The sequence below is a fragment of the Bos javanicus genome, chromosome 7 (assembly GCF_032452875.1).
Source record: "Bos javanicus breed banteng chromosome 7, ARS-OSU_banteng_1.0, whole genome shotgun sequence".
In the NCBI taxonomy this organism is placed as follows: domain Eukaryota; kingdom Metazoa; phylum Chordata; class Mammalia; order Artiodactyla; family Bovidae; genus Bos; species Bos javanicus.
This window is the reverse complement of record NC_083874.1, coordinates 99,508,891-99,536,606: the sequence shown is the minus strand read 5'-3', so window position 1 is coordinate 99,536,606 and position 27,716 is coordinate 99,508,891. Positions and strand designations below refer to the sequence as shown.

Here is a 27,716-nt window from a genome sequence, read left to right as displayed (position 1 = left end):
AAAGAGACACTGATGTATAGAACAGTCTTATGGACTCTGTGGGAGAGGGAGAGGGTGGGAAGATTTGGGAGAATGGCAATGAAACATGTAAAATATCATGTAGGAAACGAGTTGCCAGTCCAGGTTCGATGCATGATGCTGGATGCTTGGGGCTGGTGCACTGGGACGGCCCAGAGGGATGGTATGGGGAGGGAGGAGGGAGGAGGGTTCGGGATGGGGAACACATGTATACCTGTGGCGGATTCATTTTGATATTTGGCAAAACTAATACAATTATGTAAAGTTTAAAAATAAAATAAAATTAGAAAAAAAAAAAAAAACAAGACATCTGACCAGTCCTCCTGGATTGCGATAGACCATCTTATGGCCCAGAATCATCTGCCCCCAGCCCTGAAGAGAGTACTATTCACTAACATTGCAGAAGACCTATTTTGATGATGATCCTTATGGCAATGCTACTTGTAACTGATATATATTTTTTTCAGTAAACCTTCATATTCTTGGCCTGATTCTTATTGTAACAAACATCTATCAGGTAACTAGATGTCAAAGGTGGTTTTTGACCATCTTTCAGAAAGGATAATAATGATACTAGTTAAGCACTGTTTATTCTTTTTTAAAAAAAATAATTTTATTTATTTTTGGCTGTGCTGGGTCTTTGTTGCTGTGCGGGCTTTCTCTAGTTTTGGGGACCAGGGGCTACTCTCTAGCTGTGGCGTACAGGCTTCTCATTGTGGTGGCTTCTCTTGCTGCCAAGCACGGGCTCTAGGGATCTTGGGCTTCGGTAGTTGTAGCAAGTGGGATCAGTAGTTAATGGTTTCTGGGGCTTCTGAGAACAGGAACAGTAGTTGTGGCACACAGGCTCAGCTGCTCTGCGGCATGTGGGATCCTCCTGGACCAAGGATCTGTCTGGTGTTTCCTGCACTGGCAGGTGGATTCTTCACCACTGAGCCACTAGCCTGCGTGTCTGTGTGCTCAGTTGTGTCCCAGTCTTAGCAACTCCACTGACTGTGTAGCCTGCCAGGCTCCTCTGTCCATAGAGTTTTCCAAGGAAGCCCAGAAATTTTGGCTTTGAGGAGAAGTATCAAAATTAATAACTAGGAGGATCTCCTACCCTCCAAACTAGAGAACAATTCTGCCAGTTTGGCTGTCTGTGTATATGCAGTGGAGTGGGAAACAATGAAAGAAAGAAAGAAAAAAAAAATTAATGTGGTGCTAAACTGAGGATCTTACTTCCTGTAGAAAATGAAGGACATCTTAATTTGTTATAATCCTGGGCTGTGCATGGGGCCATGAAGAGCCCAGGTGAGTGTATAGTCACGACAGTCAAGGTGGCCATCCTCTTGTTCTCTGTGTGCCCCCTACTCACCTCACAGATCTCCCAACACACTTGCCCCCCACACAGCTAATGCTTCTAATCAAAGAGGCGGTGAGGGGCGAGTCCCTCTGCTGGTTTCCCTAGTAACCCGGTGAGCCAATGTGACGTCATTTCCTCCTTCAACTGGGACCCGCCCCTTGCACCCAGAGCAAGCCTGCCACCATATTTTGTCTGCCATTTGGCTGAACACCGTGAGGTGTCACTGCAGGAGCCTGCTTCAGACATGTAAGCTCCCCACCCATTAAACCAACGGTCCCTAACATTTTTGGCACCTGGGACTGGTTTTGTGGAAGACAGTTTTTCCACAGACCAGGGTAGCCGTGGGACGGTTTCAGTTTCACCAGTCATTATGTTCCTGTCATGTAGCCTGGTTCCTAACAGGCCACAGACTGGCACCGGTCCTTGGCCCATGGGTAGGGGACCTCTGCATTAAACCATTGATGTCTGCCACTGATTCCAAGCTCTTTCTTCAGTCTGGAAGCTAGACAAGCCCAGGCCTTGCAGGTCCACTGGGTACAACCCAACAATGTGATTCCCAAATCTGAGGTGACAGACACATGCCTCTGGAATTTATATTTGAAAGAGTTATTGTTTAGGTGTTCAGTCATATCCAACTCTTTTGCGACCTCATGGACTATAGCCCAGCAGGATCCTCTGTACGTGGGATTTCCCAGGCAAGAATACTGGAATGGGTTGCCATTTCCTTCTCCAGGGGATTTTCACGACCCAGGGATGGAACTTAGGTTTCTTTTGTCTCCCATGTCTCCTGCATTGGCAGGTGGGTTCTTTACAACTGAGCCATCAGGGAAAACCCCATTTGAAAGAGGAGGTGGGTGATTTTGTGTGAACAAGATGTATGTTAGATTCTCATTTCGTGTTTGTAAAATTAGTGTGGTAAGGTCGGTGGGAAAGTGAATTTTAATTTAGAAATACTGAGTTTGTGGTGGCAAGCAGGGCATCAGAATGAGATATCTAGAAAGCAAATTGGAAATGTAGTGTTACCAAATCCAAGCTTATTCTGCTAGCTGCACAACAGGCCAGTGAATCAGGAGGAGTGGTTGGGTAAAGTAATGAGGACTTTATTCAGAAAACTAGGAGAGATATTGAACTCATGTCCTAGAGAACCACCTTACCAGGGTCTTGGGCCTGGATGCTGGTTTCTTTTATAGAAAAAGATGGGGGAGTGAGGAGGTAAAATAATAAGGCCATAAATTGTTCAGCTTGACTCTGTGAGTGTGAATTTCTTATTTCCTGCAGCCATTCACAGGTGGGTTTGGTCAGATGTTTCCTGTAAGATGACCAAATATATTTTCGTTCTGCATTCACTCATGGGGGGTGCAGGGGCAGTGTTCTTGAAAATGGGCCATTATGTTTACTTTCAGCTGTAGGTAACATCCCTTTAGTAATTAACTTCTAGCAAAAGCAATATAATGCAAAGATTAAAGTAAAAGAAACAGATTTGTTCCTTCCTGTTACAGTAGTACTGAGAATTAGGAGAGATCTTTACTAGGGACATAATTTAAGAGTTAAGCATAAAGATATGTGGTTAAAGCCATGAAATGTGATCACTGAATAGGCGCTTAATACAAGTGTCAGTCATGTTCCAGTCATTTTTGTATTCCAACTTCCTTAATACCTAGCACGTTGTTGATTGGACTCATTGGATTAATGTACAAAAGAATAGATGAAGAGAGACAAGGAAGGTGATCAGATACAGGGAGAGAAGAATCAGGTGCGTCATCTGCCAAGAAATTGAAGCCTTTGAAAAGGATTGAAATCTCATTCAGTATCAAAATAATCTTTACATGAAAGGATGCAGATTATTTCAGATGTTATAAACCTGGCTGTGTATTCCTATCTCCTAGGGAACTTTACAAAATAATAAAAGAAAATAGTGCCTGGTCAGATCACTTAAATTCAAATCCATTGCAGTCAATTAAGCTTCTCTCATAGCTCAGTTGGTAAAGAATCTGCCTGCAATGCAGGTTGACCCTGGTTCAGTCCTTGGGTTGGGAAGCTCCCCTGGAGAAGGGAAAGGCTACCCACTCCAGTATTCTGGCCTGGAGAATTCCATGGACTCTATAGTCCATGGGGTCGCAAAAGTCAGACACGACTGAGTGACTTTCATTTTTCACTTTGCAGTAGATTACAAATCAAGATTTTTAAAATACTGCTCCTCATCTCATTCTAGGTTTCAACCAGAGATGAGAACTACTCGATTAGATGATTTTTATTATCTCTTAAAATCATGAGCATTACAACTTTTAGCAAAACTATATTTTTTATCTCAACTTTCCGAAACCTTCTCAGTCTACACCTTTTTTTAAAATGTGTCATTATCCTTCCAGTATCCAGAGTCATTTTGACCCTTGTTTCTCCCTCATCTCCTACATTCCACCAGGTCAGACCCCACCGTTGCTTTCCCACAACCTATCCTTTGCATTGCATTTTGTTTGCTATAGTGTGGTTCACCTCCACACTTTCTCTTGCCATAGGGTCAGTTTGTGACATGATCTCTTACTTGAATTTCTTAACTCTGCATTCCATTACCTTCTTCCCCACCAAACTTACCTTCCCAAGCACAGGTCAGATGGTGCCACTACCTGGCTTTTGTGAATTCCTATTACCTAGTGGATAAGAGTCCAGACTCCTTAAGCTTGCGTCCGAAGCCCTCCATGGACTAACTTCAGCCTGGCATTCCAGCCTCATCTCCTGCTGCCTCCTCCGTCCCTCCCAGGGTTTTTTTTTTTTTTCTTTTCTTTTATAACTTTACAATATTGTATTGGTTTTGCCAAATATCAAAATGAATCCGCCACAGGTATACATGTGTTCCCCATCCTGAACCCTCCTCCCTCCTCCCTCCCCATACCACCCCTCTGGGTCATCCCAGTGCACCAGCCCCAAGCATCCAGTATCATGCATCAAACCTGGATTGGCGACTCATTTCGTATATGATATTATACATGTTTCAATGCCATTCTCCCAAATCATCCCACCCTCTCCCTCTCCCACAGAGTCCAAAAGACTGTTCTATACATCAGTGTCTCTTTTGTTGTCTCGTATACAGGGTTATTGTTACCATCTTTCTAAATTCCATATATATGCGTTAGTATACTGTATTGGTGTTTTTCTTTCTGGCTTACTTCACTCTGTATAATAGACTCCAGTTTCATCCACCTCATTAGAACTGATTCAAATGTATTCTTTTTAATGGCTGAGTCTTAAACTCCAGAAAGCTCTGTACTCAAGTGTCTCCGTACACATTACCTCCTTTATGTCATCAAGGTTTCTTCTTTCCTTTATCAAAATCTGAATTTCCAAAAAAGAATTAGGCCCCAAACCACTTTCAATAGTCTTTTTCCTTGCCTAGTCAGAACTAATTCGTCCTTTGCTCTGCTCTCCTGTCAGGTAGCATCTGTATCACAGCACTTAACACATTATGTCTTACTTTATGGTTAATTGCTTTAAACTTCTTTCTCCCACACTAGCTTGTGTTCCCTCAGAGGCCAGCTTCCAAGTCTCAGTATATTCTCCTTCATTTCATCTAGTGTTGTGTGTTATAAAGAGTTCTTAATATGGCTTACTTCTCTGGCTTGAACCGAATTGACTAGAACTATGGCAAAAGTAATTTTATCTAAAAGTTAAAAAAAAATGCCCTAGTAACCTAGTAAACACTTTTCCGTAAGAGGCATGCACTGAACTATAATACAGCTGATACAACTCCATTTTAAATATTTATTAGTAATTTACAGTTATGATAAGACTAAACAAATCCATCAAGTTTTTTTTTTTTTTTTAATTTGACCCTGTTTATCTGTTAAAACAGAAGCAATTAACAAAACAGATCTGAGAGAAAGTACAGTTCATCTAACGACATTGCCTTTGTTCTTTGGGGACTTAAGGTAAACTGTGTTTGTGAAGTAATCAATTTGGATTTAGCCCATCTGTTTGTTAGCTAATGCATTCCTTTTTCTACTTAATAGTTATGGTAATTCTGTTATTTCTGAATGACTATGCGATTCAAGTTTTTGAAAAATGACAGCTCTTGAAGCCTTGCTTTCCCCCCCTTTTGTTTGTAAAATGAAAGTCAAAATTGCCCCCATTGTATTGCCTAGGTAGTACCGTGCATTAAGGAAACGTTCTACTAGAAAAAAGAGTAAATGACTTTGCTAGTCACATGCTTTCTGCTTAACTAATGACCCGTTTAGAGGAGCCCTAATCAATTCTTCCTTGCCTAGGCATATAGGTGATACAATGCATGAATGGAAGCTGTAGTTATAGCCTTCATTTTTTATTTTTCCAATGATTTACAGAAAATCACCTTCCTAACTTGCCTGCAAAAATACTTTTAATGAGGCTCTCTAAAGCCATATTATAATCTGTGTTAAAGAAAAATGTCAAACAATGTCTATTATTTTTCCCTCCATATTAGAGTTTCTGTATCAGTTTGCTAGTTTCTCTGTTGTTTTGTCCAAGGGCACTCATGCTGTTTGAATACAATAACTAAAAAGTAACAGCGTTATTGCCTGTGAATGAATATATACCTTATTTGGTGAATCAAATATTCAAACATATGCTGCCATTTTAGAAGATAGAAATCTATTTTTTAATATGAATTATAACTGATCATAACAAATCATACATGGTTTCTGTTGGTAGGAGAAAGGAATCTTGAAATGTAATAATGTCTGCAGAAAAGGCATTATTTTTCTGTAGCTAAATGCTGCAAACTAGAGACAATTGAAACACTATATGAATAGTCACACTTATTCATAGATCTATTCCTATAAAAAGTCTTAAGTTTTATATTAAACAAAATAATGTAACATTGGTAATATTTGTCTGTGTTTGGGTGGGGAGTGAAGAGAAGTGAAAGTCGCTCAATCATGTCTGGCTCTTTGAGACACCATAGTCCATGGGATTCTCCAGGCCAAAATACTGGAGTGGTAGCCGTTCCCTTCTCCCAGGGAACTTCCCAACCCAGGGATCGAACCCAGGTCTCCCTCATTGCAGGCGGATTCTTTACCACCTGAGCCAACGTAGAGGGGAAGGTAGGGGGTTCTTTATTTGTAGCTTGCTTGTCCATTACTGTCCCAAGTAGCTACAAAAGTGAAGTTGAATCAAGGACACTTCTCTTAGTCTGTGTGAAGTGTGCTCACACATCTTTCTTTCCTATATATTCACCTATTTTTTCATTAATAGCCTCTCGACCTTATCAGGGAACCATTTTCATGATCATCCTAATGTAAAACAGCACCTTTTCTCTACCATATCACCTTCTTTTATTTTTCTTCCTACCATTTATCATTATCTGTTACATTATATATTTTAAATTTTACATATGTTATTCAACCACCCAAGTTACATAAGAGTAAGCCTTTTTTTTTTTTTTTTTTCTTTCAGTCATGTTCACCACTGAATCCCTTGTGTCTAGAACAGTATCTGACACAGTTCAGGTGCTATTTAAATTTATATGGAGTTTTGCAAAGACCTACTGTATTGCACAGGAAACTCTGCTCAATGTTATGTGGTAGCCTGGATGGGAGGGGGGTTTGGGGGAAATGGATGCATTTGTATATATGACTGAGTCCTTTTGTTGTCCACTTGAAACTATCACAATGTTAATTGTCTATACTCCAATATAAAATAAAAAACTTTTTTAAAAAAGAAAATATGTTTGGGATTTTAATTGAATGAACGCTAGTTATTACTTTCAACTCTAAAAAAAAGTCACACATTCAACTAATTTGATAAACCTAAAAGATTTCAGCGCTCAAAAAGAAGATGGCTAATAGTCCAAGAAAATGTTATTAACATATAAGGAACATTAATATTAGAGATGACAGTAAGGATTATGCAACACCTCTGCATGATTATTAAATTCAAAAGCATATGGGTACCTATTATGGCCATTTTTTGCACTAGATTCTGGAGATATAAAATGTTTAAAATATATTGTTTCTTCTTGTGAAGAATATAACTCCTCAGGAAAATCATAGTCAAATGAAGAAGTAAGATAGGTAAAAAAAAACTCAGTCCTCTGATTAAAGAAAAAAAAGTAAGAGAACTATAAGGTAGGGTGATGGTACAGTCAGAGGTATGAATACCTGTTTTGGGAGAGGTATCAGAGAAACATAACAGTAGGCAAGGCTGAGCTGGAGCTTAACATATAGTTTCCTCTTCTGAAACTCTTTCTGAGAGAAAAAGAAAAAAGTATAATTTTCAAGTTACTGTGAAGGAGTCCAATGATGTTGAAAATGAATCTTGCCTATCCTCACTGAGAGTTGATCCAGGTATTTAAAACCTTCACTTAAAATTAATGAGCATCCACAGAGAAACAATTGTAATTCTGATCAATATCATAACATAGAGTAGATTTCTCTATGACCACCACTTAACCATTCACAGTTTTAAAAAATTTCTCAGCTGAAACTGAGTATGTTAGTCAATAAAGTTATTGCTAATATATAATAAGCAACCTAGACAGCATATTAAAAAGCAGAGACATTACTTTGCCAACAAAGGTCTGTCTATTGAGTCAAGGTTATGGTTTTTCCAGTAGTCATGTATGAATGTGCGAGTTGGACTATAAGGAAAGCTGAGCACCAAAGAATTGATGCTTTTGAACTGTGGTGTTGGAGAAGACTCTTAAGAGTCCCTTGGACTGCAAGGCAATCCAACCAGTCCATCCTAAAGGAGATCAGTCCTGAATATTCATTGGAAGGACTGATGGTGAAGCTGAAACTCCAGTACTTTGGCCATCTGATGCGAAGAACTGGCTGATTTGAAAAGACCCTGATGCTGGGAAAGATTGAATGCAGGAGGAGAAGGAGACAACAGAGGATGAGATGGTTGGATGGCATCACCAACTCCATGGACAAGGGTTTGAGCAAGCTCTGGGAGTTGATGATGGGCAGGGAGGCCTGGTGTGCTGCAGTCCATGGAGTCACAAAGAGTCAAATACAATTGAGCCACTGACCTGAACTGAATGAGCAAGGGTTCAAGTTGCCATCTGCCCAATAAATAACTGGCTATGCTTTCAACCAATTAAGTTCAATTTATCTTTTCCTATTTGATCCAGACTGTGATGGTGACTGCCACTGCAAGCAAATAGGTGGCCAGATACTTAAGAGATTTTTTTTTTCATTAATCTACTGTGAATCGATAAGAAAAAATAGTAATACCCATGTATTCTATTTATTGTGCAAGGGAAAGAGCAGAACAGCCTTCTCCCCTGTAAGATGATTCTGCATGACAATCAGGACTCAAATTCTTCCCACTCCCATGAAAGAAGTGTATTACTATGGCCTCATCTTTGTCTTAGTACTACATCTTGGCTAAGCAATGCCTACTTAATTTTAAAACACTTAAAATAATGAAAGCATGTATTAGAATTTTTGTTGTTGTTCTTTATGATGAAAATAACTATTCTCTGAAATTTTCTCTATTCAGGCAATCTTGGGTATCCAATAGACAGTGTATGTTTCAGTAATGAGGATAGATGATTGATTTCCAGAATCTTATGGCCATTATTTTGTATTGACAATGGGAAGTCATTAAGGGTTTTAATCAGGATAATAAGTGAGGTGAAAGTGAAGGCATTACGTTGTGTCTGACTCTTTGTGACCCCATGGACTGTAGCCTACCAGGCTTCTCTGTCCATGGGGTTCTCGAGGCAAGAATACTGGAGTGGGTTGCCATTTCCTTCTCCAGGGGATCTTCCTGATGCAGGAATTGAACCAGGGTCTCCCGCATTGCAGGCAGACGCTTTACCATTTGAGCCACCAGGGAAGTCTAATCACAATAATAAGGTTAAGACTAAATCAGACATGGCCAAATAAAGGGAGGATAAGCCAAGTTTAGAGTGCAGAAATCCAGCTGATAAGAACAAAAGTTTGGATTAGGATATTGATAGTAAAAACTTGAGAAGCATAGTGGATTTGAGGTAGATTCAGTAAGAATTTGAAATTGATTGAGCAGGATAAAGAGAGGCAGAAAAGAGAGAAATCAAGAATACCCATGTGGCTGACTTGAGGAAAACCGAGAGGAAACTGGTTTGAAGCAAGAAACAATATTTTAAATTTTGAAGTTGTGAAACATTAGTTATCTTCAGTTCAGTTAAGTCACTCAGTCGTGTTCGACTCTGCAACCCCATGAATCGCAGCACGCCAGGCCTCCCTGTCCATCACCAACTCCCGGAGTTCACCCAAACTCATGTGCAATGACTTGGCGATGCCATCCAGCCACCTCATCCTCTGTTGTCCCCTTCTCCTCCTGCCCCAATCCCTCCCAGCATCAGGGTCTTTTCCAATGAGTCAACTCTTTGCATGATGTGGCCAAAGTATTGGAGTTTCAGTCCTTCCAATGAACTCTCGGGATTGATCTCCTTTAGGATGGACTGATTGGATCTCCTTGCAGTCCAAGGGACTCTCAAGAATCTTCTCCAACACCACAGTTCAAAAGCATCAATTCTTCAGTGCTCAGCTTTCTTCACAGTCCAACTCTCACATCCATATATGACCACTGGAAAAAACATAACCTTGACTAGACAGGCCTTTGTTGGCAAAGTAATGTCTCTGCTTTTGAATATGCTATCTGCTGCTGCTGCTGCTAAGTTGCTTCAGTCGTGTCCGACTCTGTGCGACCCCATAGACGGCAGCCCACCAGGCTCCCCCATTCCTGGGATTCTCCAGGCAAGAACACTGGAGTGGGTTGCCATTTCCTTCTCCAATGCATGAAAATGAAAGTGAAGTCACTCAGTTGTGTCCAACTCCTAGCAACCCCATGGACTGCAGCCTACCAGGCTCCTCCGTCTGTGGGATTTTCCAGGCAAGAGTACTGGAGTGGGGTGCCATTGCCTTCTCCAGAATATGCTATCTATGTTGGTCATAACTTTCCTTCAAGGAGTAAGCGTCCTTTAATTTAATGGCTGCAATCACCATCTTCAGTGATTTTGGAGCCCCCCAAAATAAAGTTTGACACTGTTTCCACTGTTTCCTCATCTATTTGCCATGAAGTGATGGGACCAGATGCCATGATTTTCGTTTTCTGAATGTTGAGCTTTAAGCCAACTTTTTCACTCTCCTCTTTCACTTCCATCAAGAGCCATTTTAGTTCCTCTTCTCTTTTTGCCATAAGGGTGTTGTCATCTGCATGTCTGAGGTTATTGATATTTCACCCGGCAATCTTGATTCCCACTTGTGCTTCTTCCAGCCCAGCATTTCTCATGATGTACTCTGCATATAAGTTAAATAAGCAGGGTGACAATATACAGCCTTGATGTACTCCTTTTCCTATTTGGAACCAATCTGTTGTTCCATGTCCAGTTCTAACTGTTGCTTCTTGACCTGCATATAGGTTTCTCAAGAGGCAGGTCAGGTGGTCTGGTATTCCCATCTCTTTTAGAATTTATTTGTCTTAGAGTCATTCAAATTGGAGTAATTAGTAAATAACTAATAAATGGCTCTAGAACTCAGCTGTGATGAATATACAAGTTAGAAATATATATATGACATTATGTGAAACCTTGGGAAATACTAAGTGATTTGAACAGAAAGCATCTAATCGGATGAGAACTTACCTGCAACATAACCCCAAAGAACACCCTCACACAAGTATAAAAACAGAAAGAAAAATTGCTTTAGATTATTTTGGAGTGTAAAATAAATTCAAGGGAAAGAAATGTTTTTTGTTTTGTTTTGTTTAAACTGAGCATGTTCAACAGCATCATCAGCTATTGGGAGGTCAAGTAAATATGGCTTTGAAAATGTGCATTATATTCATCAACAAGAAAACAGTAAGCATGGAATTTCAATGTCCATGGGGACCTGAACAGTGGAGATAAAGGCAGACTGAGGAAGCTTCGTGTAATAGAGTCCCGGCCCCTTTGTGAAATTTGTAAGTGGAAAAAGAGAAGGTTGCTGAGAGGAAATGTTGGCACGTCATGTGTTATTTTGGATTAAAAAGACTAGGGCACGTCTCCTTGTCAGTGGAAATGAGACACTAAAGAGGAGAGGTGGGGTGGTAATAGTCTTGTGATAATATTCCTGGATTCACATTCTAAGTCTGTATAATCCTGCCTAATCTGCTCTTCTTTGAAACATTCATTGTATATAATAGTATTTTAATAAAGCCATTATGAATTTTGTGGTAAACCTATTGGATTTTATGTATCCAAGAATTTCCCCACATGAATTTGAGCTTTTTTTTTTCTTACATAGTACCTGTTAATTATCTAAAAAACAATTCCTTGAGAGCTTTGTGGTAAGATAGAGTTCCTGAGGGGAAAGAGAGTAATGAGATTCTGTGTTCAAGTGGAGGGATTCATCTTAGCAGTATGATGAACCCTCCTAGTGTGACAAGATGTGAAAAAAAGAGTATGATATGCTAGGATTATAAGCTTGATGGTGATACGTTGATAGCTACTATTTATTTCAGAAGTTTAAGATAATATCATAGCAACACACAGAAATAAACTCAGAAACCTACAAACTGAACTAAGCACATGGAAACCCACACGGATGTACACAAACATATGTAACATGTATATAAACTCACAGACACTAGCCCTTAAATATATATGAATCAAAAAGTGGAGATAACATAGAGCTCAGATATAGTAGAATTGTATTTTATGAAAAGGATAAGAGTAGTGAAACAGCGCGGGCACTCGAGCAGCGAGCTGCAGCTGCGGGATCGCTGGAGCTACACCACGTCCAAGGTAAGGAGCAGAGGCCGAGAGGAGCTGTCCCACGTTCAAGGTCAGGGGCAGCGGCTGAGAGGAGATGCCCCATGCCCATGGAAAGGAGCAGCGGCTACACTTTGTTGGAGCAGCTGTGAAGAGATAATCCACGTTCAAGGTAAGAGAAACGCCAGTAAGACACTAGGCTGAGAGAGGGCATCAGAGGGCAGACAGGCTGAAACCACAATCGCAGACAACTAGCCAATCTGATCACATGGACCACAGCCTTATCTAACTCAATGAAACTAAGCCATGCCATGTGGGACCATTCAAGACGGATGGGTCATGGTGGAGAGGTCTGACAGAATGTGGTCTATTGGAGAAGGGAATGGAAAACCACTTCAGTATTCTTGCCTTGAGAACCCCATGAACAGTATGAAAAGGCAAAATGATAGGATACTGGAAGACGAACTCCCCAGGTCGGTAGATGCCTAATATGCTACTGGAAATCAGTGGAGAAAGAACCCCAGAAAGAATGAAGGGATGGAGACAAAGCAAAAACAATACCCAGTAGTGGATATGACTGGTGATAGAAGCAAGGTCTGATGCTGTAAAGAGCAATATTGCATAGGAACCTGGAATGTCAGGTCCATGAATCAAGGCAAATTGGAAGTGGTCAAACAGGAGATGGCAAGAGTGAAAGTCAACATTCTAGAAATCAGCAAACTAAAATGGACTGGTTAACTTAACTCAGATGACCATTATATCTACTACTGTGGGCAGGATACCCTTAGAAGAAATGGAGTAGCCGTCATAGTCAACAAAAGAGTCTGAAATGTAGTACTTGGATGCAATCTCAAAAACGGCAGAATGATCTCTGTTCATTTACAAGGCAAACCATTCAATATCAGGGTAATCCAAGTCTATGGCCTGACCAGTAATGCTGAACGGTTCTGTGAAGATCTACAAGACCTTTTAGAACTAATAGCCCACAAAAAAGGTATCCTTTTCATTATAGGGGACTGGAATACAAAAGTAGGAAATCAAGAAACACCTGGATTAACATGCAAATTTGGCCTTGCAGTACAAAATGAAGCAGAGTAAAGGCTAACAGAGTTTTGCCAAGAGAATGCACTGGTCATAGCAAACACCCTCTTCCAACAACACAACAGAAGACTCTACACATGGACATCACCAAATGGTCAACACCAAAATCAGATTGATTATATTCTTTGCAGCCAAAGATGGAGAAGCTCTATACAGTCAGCAAAAAACAAGACTAGAAGCTGACTGCGGTTCAGATCATGAACTCCTTATTACCAAATTCAGACTTAAATTGAAGAAAGTGGGGAAAACCACGAGACCATTCAGGTATGAGCTAAATCAAATGCATTATGATTATACAGTGGAAGTGAGAAATAGATTTAAGGGACTAGATCTGATAGAGTGCCTGATGAACTATGGACAGAGGTTCATGACACTGTACAGGAGACAGGGAGCAAGATCATCCCCAAGAAATAGAAATGCAAAAAAGCAAAATGGCTGTCTGAGGAGGCCTTACAAATAGCTGTGAAAAGAAGAGAAGCAAAAAGCAAAGGAGAAAAGAAAAGATATACCCATTTGAATGCAGAGTTCCAAAGAACAGCAAGGAGAGATAAGAAAGACTTCCTCAGTGATCAGTGCAAAGAAATAGAGGAAAATAATAGAATGGGAAAGACTAGAGATCTCTTCAACAAAATTAGATACAAAGGGAATATTTCATGCAAAGATGGGTTCAATAAAGGACAGAAATGGTAGGAACCTAACAAAAGAAGAAATTAAAAAGAGATGGCAAGAATGCACAGAAGAATTGTACAAAAAACATCCTCATGACCCAGATAATCATAATGGTGTGATCAATCACCTAGAGCCACATATCCTGGAATGTGAAGTCAAGTGGGCCTTAGAAAACATCACTACAAACAAAGCTAGTGGAGGTGATGGAATTCCAGTTGAGCTACTTCAAATCCTGAAAGATGATGCTATGAAAGTGCTGCACTCAATATGTCAGCAAATTTGGAAAACTCAGCTGTGGCCACGGGACTGGAAAATGTCAATTTTCATTCCAATCCCAAAGAAAGGCAATGCCAAGGAATGCTCAAACTACCACACAATTGCACACATCTAACACACTAGTAAAGTAATGCCCAAAATTCTCCAAGCCAGACTTTATCAATACTTGAACGATGAACTTCCACATATTCTAGTTGGTTTCAGAAAAGGCAAAGGAACCAGAGATCAAATTGCCAACATCTGCTGGATCATCGAAAAAGCAAGAGAGTTCCAGAAAAACATCTATTTCTGTTTTATTGACTAAGCCAAAGCCTTTGACTGTGTGGATCACAATAAAGTGTGGAAAATTCTGAAAGAGATGGGAATACCAGACCATCTGACCTGCCTCTTGAGAAACCTGTATGCAGGTCAGGAAGCAACAGTTAGAACTGGACATGGAATAACAGACTAGTTCCAAATAGGAAAAGGAGTAGGTCAAGGCTGTATATTGTCACCCTGTTTATTTAACATATATGCAGAGTACCTCACGAGAAACGCTGGCTGGAGGAAGCACAAGCTGGAGTCAAGACTGCCGGAAGAAATGTCAATAACTTCAGATATGCAGATGACACCACCCTTATGGCAGAAAGTGAAGAACTAAAGAGCCTCTTGATGAAAGTAAAAGAGGAGAGTGAAAAAGTTGGCTTAAAGCTCAACATTCAGAAAACTAAGGTCATGGCTTCCAGTCCCATCACTTCATGGCAAATAGATGGGGAAACAATGGAAACAGTGGCTGACTTTATTTATTTATTTATTTGCCAACAAAGTTCCGTCTAGTCAACAAAGGTCCGTCTAGTCAAGGCTATGGTTTTTTCAGTAGTCAAATATGGATGTGAGAGTTGGACTGTGAAGAAAGCTGAGTGCTGAAGAATTGATGCTTTTGAACAGTGGTGTTGGAGAAGACTCTTGCGAGTTCCTTGAACTGCAAGGAGATCCAACCAGTCCATCCTAAAGGAGATCAGTCCTCGGTATTCATTTAAAGTACTGATGTTGAAGCTGAAACTCCAATACTTTGCCCACCTGATGCAAAGAGCGGACTCATTTGAAAAGACCCTGATGCTGGGAAAGTTTGAAGGTAGGAGGGGAAGGGGACGACAGTGGATGAGATTGTTGGATGGCATCACCGACTCAGTGGACATGAGTAAACTCCGGGAGCTGGCGATGGACAGTGAGGCCTGGTGTGCTGCTGTCCAGGGGTCACAAAGAGTCGGACATGACTGAGGAACTGAACTGAACTGAACTAAAAGAAACAATTGCTGAAACTAGTGTCAGAGAAAGCTGAGTAGAGTTTCTCAGCATCACTGGGGTCCAGGTAAAGAAGAAATAATCCTTTATATTGACACTCATTTACTTATAGTGTAATTCCTCCAACAGCTTTAAACAGTCTCTTTGGAGACTTCCCCAGTGGTCCAGTGGCTATAACTCCAAACTCTCAATTCAGTGGCCAGGAGTTTGATCCTTAGTCAAGGAACTAGATCCCACATGCCGCAGCTAAAGATCCTGTGTGCCAAAACTGAGACCCAGCACAGCCAAAAAAAAAAAAAAAAAAGGCAAAAGAAACAACAGCAAAAAATACCCAGCCTCTCTGTAGAGAAAGAGAATGCATAACTGGGACTGCTCCAAGATTAAGGTTTCCCAGGTGGTGCTGGTAGTGTTTAGTCAGTGAGCCATGCCTGACTCTCTGCGACACTGTAGACTATAGCCCACCAGGCTCCTCTGTCCATGGAATTTCCCAGGCAAGAATACTGAATTGTCCTTTCCTTCCCCATGGAATCTTCCTAACCCATGGATCAAACTTAAGTCTTCTGCATTGGCAGGTGAATTCTTTACTGTTGACCTGCCAGGGAAGCCATCATATGTGATACTACCAGCAATATCATTGTGTCTATGCACACAGCTGTCTATATGCTTTTTTTTTCTTTAGTTTTTATTTTATTATAACCGTTTTTATTAAAATATACTTAATCCGCAATGTTTTGTTAATTTCGGGTATAAAGCAAACTATCGTATATGTATAGGCCAGAGTACTGGAGGGGATCTTCCTAACCCAGTGCAGTAGGAGAAACCCAGGTCTCCCAACTTGCAGGAAGATTCTTTACCAGCTGAGCCTCCAGGGAAGCCTACGAATACTGGATTGAGTAGTCTATCCCTTCTCCAGCAGATCTTCCCAATCCAGGAATGGAACTGGGGTCTCCTGCATTGCAGGTGGATTCTTTACCAGCTGAGCTATTAGGGAAGCATATATACATACATATATATGTATGTATATATATTCATTTTCAGATTCTTTCCCATTATAGGTTATTTCAAGATAGTAAGTTCCCTGTGCTATGCAGTGGGTCCTTGTTGTTTATTTTATATATAATAGGGGACATCTGCTAATACCTGACTCCAGCTTTATCTTCCCCCACCTCACCCCTGTTTTCCTCTTTTTTTGCTGTTATCTGTGTCTGTAAGTCTATTTCTGTTTTTTTAAATAAGTTCATTTGTATCACATTTTTAGATTCCACATAAAAGCAATATCATATGATATTTGTCTTTCTCTCTGACATACTTCACCTAATATGATAATCTCAAGGTCCATGCATGTCACTACAAATAACATTATTTCATTCTCTTTTATCATTGAGTAGCATTCCATTGTGTGTGTGTGTGTATACCTCATCTTCCTCATCCATTCATCTGCCAATGGGCACTTAGGTTGCTTCCATGAATTGATTTTTGTAAATAATGTTGCTACTAACATTGGAATGCATGTATCATTTCAAATTAGGGTTTTCTCTGGATGTACACTCATGAGTGGGATTGCTGGGTCATGTGAAAACTCTATTTTTAGTTTCTCAGGGACCCTCCATACTGCTTTCCATAGTGTCTATGCCAGTTTACATTCCTGTTAACAGTGTAGGAGGGTTCCTTTTCCTCCATGCCCTCTCCAGCTTTTATTATCTGCAGAATTTTTAATGATGGCCATTCCAAATTGGTGTAAAGTGATACCTCATTATAGTTTTGATTTGCATTTCTCTAATAGTTAATGATATGGAGGTTTTTCTCATGTGCCTCTTGGCTGTCTGTATGTTTTCTTTGGATAAATGTCTGTTTATGTCTTCAGTCCATTTTCTGATTGGATTGTTCATTTGTATCCCATTAAGCTGTATGAGTCTTTTTGGAAAATAATCTCTTATAGTTTGCATTATTAACAAATATTTCTCCCATTTTGTAGATGGTTTTTTTTTTTTAATTGGTTTCCTTTGCTCTGAAAAAAGCTTTTAAATTTAATTAGGTACCGTTAGTTTATTTCTGTTTTTGTTTCCACTACTCTAGGAGACAGATCCAAAAAAAACCACATTACTGTGATTTATATGAAAGAGTGTTCTGCCTATGTTTTCCTCTAGGAGTTTTATAATATCCAGTCATACATTTATATCTTTAATTAATTTTGAGTTTATTTTTTATATGGTGTTAGATAATGTTCTAATTTCATTTTTTATATGTAGCAGTCCAGTTTTTCCCAGTACCACTATTGAAGAGACTGTCTTTTCCCCTATTGTATATTCTTGCCCCCTTTTTCATAGATTAATTTACTATAAGTGTGTGAGTTTATTTCTGGGCTTTCGTTCCTGTTTCAGTGACCTGTGTGTCTGTTTTTGTGCTAGTACCATCCTGTTTTGGTTGCTGTAAGTCTGTAGTATAGTCAAAATTCAGGGAGTGTGATTCCTCCAGCTCTATTCTAGTTCTGTGGAAAATGCCATTGGCAAATTGATGGGGATTGTATTGAATCTGTAGATTGACTTTGGCAGTATGATCATTTTAACAATATTGATTCTTCTAACCCAAGAAAACAGTGTATCTTTCCATCTGTTTGTGGGGTCTTGAATTTCTTTTGTCAGAGTCTTTTTTTTTTTTTTTAACTTTACAATATTGTATTGGTTTTGCCATATATCAACATGAATCCGCCACAGGTATACACATGTTCCCCATCCTGAACCCTCCTCCCTCCTCCCTCCCCATACCATCCCTCTGGGTCGTCCCAGTGCACCAGCCCCAAGTATCCAGTATCGTGCATTGAACCTGGACTAGTAACTCATTTCATATATGATATTATACATGTTTCAATTTCGTACTACAGACTTTTGCCTTGTTAGGCTTATTCCTAAGTATTTTATTCTTTTTCATGCAGTAGTAAATGGGAATGTTTCATTAATTACTCTTTTTGACATTTTCTTGTTAGTGTACAGAATTGCCACAGGTTTCTGAATATTAATTTTGAATCCAGCAGCTTTACTGAAGTGTTATCCCTTAACTGCTTATTGTGGATACAGATGATTTTGCTACTTTTGTCTGTTACCTTTCCTGCTAGCTTTAAGTGTGGATAACTTACTACCTTTATTGTACATTTGCCTTTACGAGTGAGTTTTCCATTTCATAATTTTCTTGTTTCTAGTTGTGGCCTTTTCTGTCTAGAGAAGTTCTTTCAGCATTTGTTGTAAAGTTGGTTTTGTGGTGGTGGATTCTTTTAGCTTTCACTTGTCTGCAAAGCTTTTGATTTCTGCAAATCTGAACAACAGGTTTATTGGGGAGAATATTCTTGGTTGTAGTTTTTTCTCTTGAATCACTTGCAGTATATTGTGCTACTCCCTTCTGGCCTGCAGAGTTTCTGCTGAAAAATCAGCTGATGACCTTATGAGAGTTCATTTGTATTTATTGCTTTTCCCTTGCTGCTTTCAATACTCTCTCTTTATCTTTAACCTTGGTCATTTCTATTGCAATGTGTCTGGGTGCATTCCTCTCTGAGTTCATCCTGTATGGAACTCTCTCTGCCTCCTGGACTTGCGTGATTGCTTCCTTTCCCAGGTTAAGGACATTTTCAGCTATTATCACTTCAAAAATATTCTAAGCCCATGTCTCTCTCTCTTCTCCTTTTGGGACCCCTATAATGTGAACATTGGTGTATTTGGTGTTGTTCCAGATATCTCTTAAATTGTCCTCACTTCTTTATATTCTTGTTTTCTTTTGTTTGGTGGCAGTGATTTCCAGTTCTTTGTCTTCCAGCTCAGTTATCTGTTTTCCTACCTCATTTAGTCCACTGTTGACTACTTCTGTGTATTTCTCATTTCAGCTATTATATTCTTCAATTCTGTTTAGTTGTTTGTTATATTTTCTAACTCGTTGTTAAAAACTTCTTATACTTTATTTTTCTGTGCATCCATTCTCCTGAGTTCTTTGATCATCTTTACAGTTGTTACTCTGAACATTTTCTTGTAAATTCTCCACCTCCTTGTCACTTAGTGCTTCTTATTTCTCTGTCACTTCATTTAATTTAAATTGATATTTATATTTTTATGTACATGACAGGTTAGTTAAGGTTCTCAACTTTGAAGCAATAGCCTTCTATAGGAGACATCCTGTATGCCTCAGCAGTACTTTCCCCTCTCATCACCCAAGGACTAGGGTCTAGGTGGTCGTGGTTGGGCCTGGCCAGTGTAGCAGACTTGGTCTGCAGGCTCTGGGACTCTAGTTTTCTTTCTCTGGTGTTTGCCCCCTGGTAGTGAGACTGGTCTGGATGCTTGTGTAGTCTTCAAGGTTGGGGGTGGGTGGGTGGGGTGGCACCTGGCCACTGATGGGTGGAGCTGCATCTTGGCTTTCTTGTAGGCAGGGCCGTTACTATGGACATGTCCAGAGGCAGCTGTGGACCCAGGAAGTCTTTAGGCAGACTGCCTGCTGATGTTTGGGGCTTGTCCCTGACTAGTTTGTTGTTTGAAGGGAGGCCTCCCACCTCTGAGGTTTAAAGCATGTTGGGTAGGGTCAAGTGTTGATGCCAAGATGTCAGTCCCCAGGAGAGTTCATGCAGATGAATGCTTTTGATCTGCTGGACACCAATGTCTATGTCCTCAGGGTGAGCCACAACCATATACCCCTACCTTGCCAGGAGACCCTCCTCGACCAGCAGGCAGGTCTGTCTCAGGCTCCTATCAAATTACGGCTTGTGCCCTTGGTCCCAGCACACATGAGATTCTGTGGATGGTCTTCAAAAGCCAAGTCTCTATTTCCCCTGATGTTTTTCCCTGCAATCAAGTCCTGCAGGTCTTCAAAGCCAAAAGCTCTCGGGGGTTTCTCTTCCTGTGCCTGACACCCAGTCAGGTTGGCCTGACATGGGGCTAAGTACTTTCACTCCTGAGGGAGAATGTCTGTAATATAATCTTTCTCCAGGTTATGGGTCACCTACTGAGAGGGTATGGGATTTGAGTGTATCATGAGTTCTCCCCTCCTATGTATCTCGCTGTGGTTCCTTATGTCCCTAGTTTAAAAGGTCTTTTCTGGTAGATGCCAGTCTATTTCCTCCTAGGGACCTTCTACTCCATCATCTTGACCAGTCTTCTTCCTCTTGCTCATCTGCTTCTCTATATGATTCCCACACTGAACACCCCTAAAAACCCTCCCCAGAAAATTTCTCTTCATCAGTTACCATCTTATTTTTGAAGGTTTTCTTTCTTTTAAAAACAAAATTATAATACTCTTTCAAAAAGAATGTTTAACAATTTAAACATGTATAGTTTTCACTCCAGTACTCTTGCCTGGAAAATCCCATGGACGGAGGAGCCTGATAGGCTGCAGTCCTACCAGGGGTCGCGGGAGTCGGACACAACTGAGCGACTTCACTTTCACTTTTCACTTTTCACTTTCATGCATCGGAGAAGGAAATGGCAACCCACTCCAGTGTTCTTGCCTGGAGAATCCTAGGGACGGGGGAGACTTGTGGGCTGCCGTCTATGGGGTTGCACAGAGTCGGAAACGACTGAAGCAACTTAGCAGCAGCAGCAGCAGCAGCAGCAGCAGTTTTCTCTCATTAATTTATTCTAAATATTTTAAAAATAGCCTTTGAATTGAAGACAGAAATGCCTAACCTTTTACCCATATGATTCACAGCATAAGCTAAATCCATAGGTAGTGTTTCTTTTTTTTTTTTTCACTTTTTGGAGTTGACGGACTGTGGTTGAAGGATAGTTATTCCTAAAGTAAGAAAATGCAATATGGTTGCCAGTGAAGAGTGTAAAAAGCTGTGCAGTTTATTCCAGGACAGCTCTATTACAAGCAGTTGTGCTCCAAGCTTTAGTAACATTTTGCTGAAAACAGGCACCATGCGAAGACAAAGGATTTGCAGATGGAGAAGGGCAGTTACATTTTAGCATCCCAGAGTGAGGACAGCTGTTCACCTTTGTGGGTACCTGCCCCTGTGGCATAAACTGTTGCAAGTGATCCCCATGAAAGGATGTCCCCTCACTCACCTTAAGCTGTGTAAATCAGAAACACACTGACCAGACAGATGAGGATGAGGGCAAAATGGTTGTTTCCTTTAATCAAATTTCTGATTACCACTGGCTTAGAAGCATGCCTTTAGATAATATATTTAGAGTTGAACAGAAACATTTTATTTGGGTGGAAGGGGCTTCCCTGGTGGCTCAGAGGTTAAAGCATCTGCCTGCAATGTGGGAGACCTAGGTTCAATCCCTGGGTCGGGAAGATCCCCTGGAGAAGGAAACGGCAACCCACTCCAGGATTCTTGCCTGGAGAATCCCATGGACGGAGGAGCCTGGTGGGCTACTGTCCACAGGATCGCAAAGAGTCGGGCACGACTGAGCGACTTCACTTCACTTCACTTCTTCAATCTGGATTCGGAGAAGGCAATGGCACCCCACTCCAGTACTCTTGCCTGGAAAATCCCATGGATGGAAGAGCCTGGTAGGCTGCAGTCCATGGAGTCGTTAAGAGTAGGACAGGACTGAGCAACTTCACTTTCACTTTTCCCTTTCATGTGTTGGAGAAGGAAATGGCAACCCACTCCAGTGTTCTTGCCTGGAGAATCCCAGGGACGGGGAGCCTGGTGAGCTGCCGGCTATGGGGTCGCACAGAGTTGGACACGACTCAGGCGACTTAGCAGCAATCTGGATTAATCTACTTGGATAGGTATCTGTTTTTCACCTTGGGGTGGCTATGCATGCCAGGAGGGAGCCATAGTTTGGGGGTCCTTTGCTGGGGAAAGATGGTCATTCTCTGATCTACTTGTACATCCTTTAAGAAATATCTTCCTTTAGAAAAAAAATGTGATTTTGATATAATAATTCCCAGAAATTCTGGGACTAATTCTAGCCAAGAGGAAGATAGGGATCTTCCCTTTTGGTGCTCCTCCAAGAGCATTTAATTCTCAAAATAATTATTTTATATGCTTTTCTCTTTAAAAATATATTTCTGTCATTCATGTAGTTAGGATATCAGTAGTTCCTCTGAATATTTTCAGAATCATTGCGTAGAAAATGATGGCATAGTGCAGCTTAATTATAGAATTATATAAAGGAATGTATTAGACCCTGGTTAAAAGTTCTAAAAATTATACATTAAAGTTTCCCATTTTCAAGATGCAGAAAAATTCCCTTTCTCAGAAGTTCTATTGATGATTAATTTCCCTCTAGCCTTCAACAAGGAAGCAGATTTTAAATTAATTAAAACTTTAAAAGCTTGTCAATTTCTGGAGTGTATGCTCACTATTTATGGAACAAAAGGTGCGAACTCTTCTTTGCTGACATGGCTTTGTTTGTATTATGCATCTTCTTGGTTCATTAACCCCCTTTTATGTATCAGCATTACACTTCCTTTCTTGCTCGTATAGGCCTGCCGTCTGAGTGGTCAGAGTTAAGAGAATGCAGGGTAGTGTGCCAAACTTTAGAAAATGACTTCATTTTCTATTTACCCACTTCTTCTAAAGCTGCATCCTGGTCATCATTAATAACAGCGACAGCACTACCTCCTTGATAGAAGTATATTAGGTGAATCAGAAGCAAATTCCCCTCACAGTCCAACTGTAGATTTTTCTTGGAATCTACCAACTTTGGCATTTTTCTTTAAGAGTTTTTCTGGTTGGCTGGTCACAGAACATTGAAATAATAAAAATCCGAAGCTATCTAATATTAAAAGAATATTGACTACTTAAGAAAACCTATGTTTAAAATGTTACCCCAGAAGGCCATATTAGTAATAGCCCAACTGCTTTTTATTCATAGAAAATGGCATCATTTTACCTCTTGGATGTCATGTTTTGGACAAAAGCTAATAATTTTATTAAGACTCAGATTCAAATTGGGGGAGAACTGGGAAAAATACATTTTTTTTCGTCTCAAATATGTGAGTCATTTTTAGGCAAAAGTTCTGTCTCTGTAAACATTAGACTTACTACATGAATGATAATAATGCTAATATGTATGAAACACCCATTATGTTTCAAGAATAGGGTTAAGTGCTTATGTGGATTATGTCATTAAACTGTTCTACTTGGCCAATAAGTCAGGCATTGTTACATGTAAGGGGAATTAGACTTGGAGAACTTCAGTGTCTTATCCAAAGTCACATGGCTAGCAAGTGTCAGAGACAGAATTCAAACTCGCAGAAGTCTGATGTCAGATTGCACTCAACCAGTCTCTTATACCATAACCCTTCTCAGTGTCTTAATAGGAAAAAAAAGCCAAAACTCTTCTATTTGAGAAAAACAAACTAAAAAATAGCAATTCTCTCTGTTTCTCTGTCTCTGCTATTTATTTTGGGGTATAAACACAACCCCAAATTGCTAATTATACATGCAGAATCAGCTGGTAATCATCTTTATTTTTACTATAAAAGAGAGGTTTGTCTTGATTATGGACTACTTTTTTTGTTATCTGAGAAACTTAATTGTATATGCCACTTAAACTGTAGACAGTATACTAAGGAGAAATATTTACTATGGTTTTCAAGACAACTACTTTCCAAAAAAAAAACCAGAAAGACACAAATATATATCCAGGTACAATTTCCAACGATATAGCTGTATGTTGTTTATGAAGTGATGAAGATCAAATACCATTGGAAATAGTCATCCCACTGAGGAAAACTCACCTTTAGAATGGAAAAATTTGTGTACTGCTAATGCTGATTTAAGACTTACAAACATAAAAAGGAATCCCCATAGTGTCTGATCTAATCTTGACACGAGAACAGTATCCAAAAGATCTATTGTCAGTCACAGCTCAAAGCTGCTGCCTTGGGAAGAAAAAATGCTTTGATAACTCGTTGTGTCAAAGAAAAGGATTTTACTGTGTGAAATATTGATTAAAACTTTAAAATCGGTATTTTCTGAAAGAACCTTGTAAAGGTAACAAAGAAAATAAGAAAGAAAATCCAAAGGGTGCTTTTAGATTGTTTTCAGAAGGGTTGATGTTTAAAGAAAATCTTGTAGAAAAGAATGTACATTACCTTTTAATATCTATATCAATATAATTTTTCCACTAACAATGACAATATGCTTTCTTCACATTGCTATTATTAATTTTTATTTTAAGATCAAAGGGCATTCGCTGTGCTTTTTAGTTGATAAAATAAATGCATTCCATCCATAGGCTTCAGAATATTATTTCTCAAGTCAAGGCAAAGTCAATAGTACAAATAGATATCTTGCTGTCAAAGAAGAGTTAGGAGTCTATCTAGGCTTTCCAATTATATAACATATTTATAAAATATTGTGATGCTATCACAACAATTTTAGGGGGAGCTTCTATTTGATTAGGGGGTGTAGGAAATGTGATATTAGTAAAGACAATAATTGCAAACAAGCTGGGACAATAGGGGCCTAATGATGATTACACAATTTAAGGAGATATTGAGAAAGGTTTAAATCATGAAAATCACCCTCGATAAACTATCATTTCAGGGAAAATGAGGGTAGAGTGGGAATAAGACAAGAAATTGAATTGGAAGGAGGAAGTTGAATCCCAGCTAAATTACTGTAAGCCCTTCAGAGTGAGGTCAGAGCAAAGACTTGTGGGTCAGGCTTCTTTGTGTGTCTCTTTCCAGTGACTTTTCATTCAGTCCATCCACACTTACCAGGCACCCACTCTGACAACTGCTCTAAAAATGTAAGTTTAAAAACATGGCTTCTATTTTTTGATAAAGAGATTTCTGATGAAGCATTAAAGTACATAAAGGTTGTCTGAAGATACCATGGTGTTTGGAGAGGAGATGTGATAAGATGAGACAAATTATCTTAGTAAAGTGCCTGGAAAATAGTAAATCATCCAGAAATATCCACTGACATAGTATCAGGACCTCTGGGGGTACTGAAACATAAGTTGGGGCCCAGTTACTTCTCAGATGTTTACTTGAGTGTGTGACTGGGTGTGGGGCCTGCTTCTCCTTGGGGAAAGCAAAAAGTGAGGAGCAGACTCCAGCCTCATGTGAGAAGTAGTTCTAAAGAAAGAGTTTAGCTCTTGCAATATGAATCATATGACTTAAGAGAAGGGAGGTGTTTCTCAGGCATTCTTAGATACAGTACAGGGAAAATGATGAGGAAGACAGGAAGACGCCTGGGCTGGGGCTCTGAATTCAGGTCCTGCGTTCAAATCCTGTGCCTGCCACTAGCTGAGGGATCTTGGGCAGGCTGTCTAGACTGAATCTCAGTTTCTCCTCCATGAAACAAACCTATGATTGTATGTCCTTCACTGGGTTGTTGGACAGATGAAGAGAGCACATGTTTAGTGCTAGAGCTGTACTTGGAGCATGGTACGTGTTCACAAGCTTGTGAAATGGTTCGAGTTTGTAATATCCAGGGAAGTCAAATGGCTCTCAGATTTTTTAACCTGGTATATTTGCAACCACCACTCTTATTTTTTCTTAAAGCCACACAGGCTCAACTCGACCTTATCCTGATAGGTCGATCCCTCTTTCATGCTTTTGTCAGGGCTGTGGACCCAGCGTTAGTTTTTCTACTTACAAAAGAAAAGGAAGAAATGGTACACTAAGCCCACTCATTTAGGAACAGTCCCCATGCTTTCCGTTTTTCTTTTCTACCCGTGTTGAAATGAACGTGCTTAAAAGCTCCAGAAAATTAAGATGAAACTGTGAAGATTTTTCTTTGTTTGCCCTAAGATTTTTTCCTAGGCATTTCACACATCATTCTGTAGAGGCATGGCGTACTCTGGAGGGGGAAACAAATGCTCTCAGAATACTCGTCTCTTCTTGACTTGGCCTTTCAGATTATTTGTCCTTCACATCATTTGATATTGCATAGCCAGACAAATTCAATTATTTCCCTAACACTGAGCTCTGTGACTAATACTTATGCCTTTGGGGTTTGGTCAGAAACATTAGACCTGTATGATGTATAATACAAAGTGGGGCATATTTACGAGCTGTGACCTTTATCATACATGGCGTCAATAAACAATTTAAACACGAACACTCTGGGAGAAGGTCAGATTAAGGATAAAAAGCTGGTCTCAAAGTTCTTTGAGTGGTATTTAATTGAATCAGCTGCTTTACCTTAAAAATTATGGAAAATTTACCCTTTTCCCACAGGCCAGTATATGTCCATTCCTTGCAGTCCATGAGTGTAGCTGTAGTACAGATGTGTTTAGAGGTGTCTCGAAAACCAAGGTGTTTGATCATGGTGTTACATGACAGTGACACTTTCTGATGTAGTAGAAAGCATATCTTTTGTGTTAATATAATTAAGAGTGTGCAATATATACGTATGTATATTAATATTTCAACCTCTAACTTTCCTTATTTTCACCTTTTCTTAGAATGTATTATTGGTACAACTAAATTACCCGTAGACTTAATTGTCCCCTGCACCTGATTTATTCTACCCGGAGCTGTCCACACTGGAAGTCTAGGCGTTCACCACCAGCTATGTGTATTTCCCATCAGTTTGACATCTTGCCCAGCTGACCCAGTAAGTTACAAACTTAAATGCTTAACGCAGCCAGGCAAACAAAATGAATACTTCAAGCAGGTGTCAAATGCATACTGTATGTATTGAAATATATTTCAGGGACCCATGTAATACAACATGGAATTAATATTATTCTGCAAATTGCAACCTATAATTTTTTGACAGTTAAGCTCTACTTTGCTTAGAGCAGTTGGTTTGCTTAGATTTGAATGAGAAACACACAAGCCTGGATGTTTCAATCGTGTCAACATTCTCTCAAACCACTCTCCATGTGGAACTGTAGCCTGGACCCAAGTGAAACTTATTTACATGGCCCATATTGAAAATTATGGTTATGGGGCTGAATTTTGACCTAATTTGATTCTTGGAACATTACTTATCAGAAAGGGGCTCTGTGTCCTCTTTAGGCTGAAGGAGTCTGATTCTGGTGGATCTGCGTTAATACTTCAAAACATCATGACTTTGTCTCATCTGCTCACCCTTTTCATATGGATCTAATGTGGAGGCTGCAATGTGCTCTGTTAGATTAGATGAAGAACACACTGTAGCCTCCACATTAGAGCTATATGAAAAAGGCTAAAGTATAAGACTCACAGAAATTCTTCAGATGCTCATCACCACCATGAGTCAGAGGCGGGCTCAGTGAACCTTCTTTAAGGGTCTTGATGCTGTTTATTGCTCACTAGATCACCCTTGACTTTATGGATTTTTTTTCTATTTCAGTATTCTATTTTAAACCTATTTTCCCAGAAGGAAAAAAAAATTGAAGGACTATGGTGCTTCTGCTGTCACTTCAGTTGTGTCCGACTCTG

The 27,716-nt window shown here is 39.8% G+C and overlaps 1 long non-coding RNA gene across 1 annotated transcript; it reads left to right on the top strand.

The window, feature by feature from the left end:
* The first annotated feature begins 323 nt into the window (after positions 1 to 323).
* On the top strand, positions 324 to 7,083 carry LOC133251713 (uncharacterized). The gene is made up of 3 exons (XR_009737754.1): positions 324 to 1,603; positions 5,205 to 5,280; positions 6,782 to 7,083. It is a non-coding gene; the product is annotated as an uncharacterized LOC133251713 (long non-coding RNA).
* The last annotated feature ends 20,633 nt before the right edge of the window (positions 7,084 to 27,716 follow it).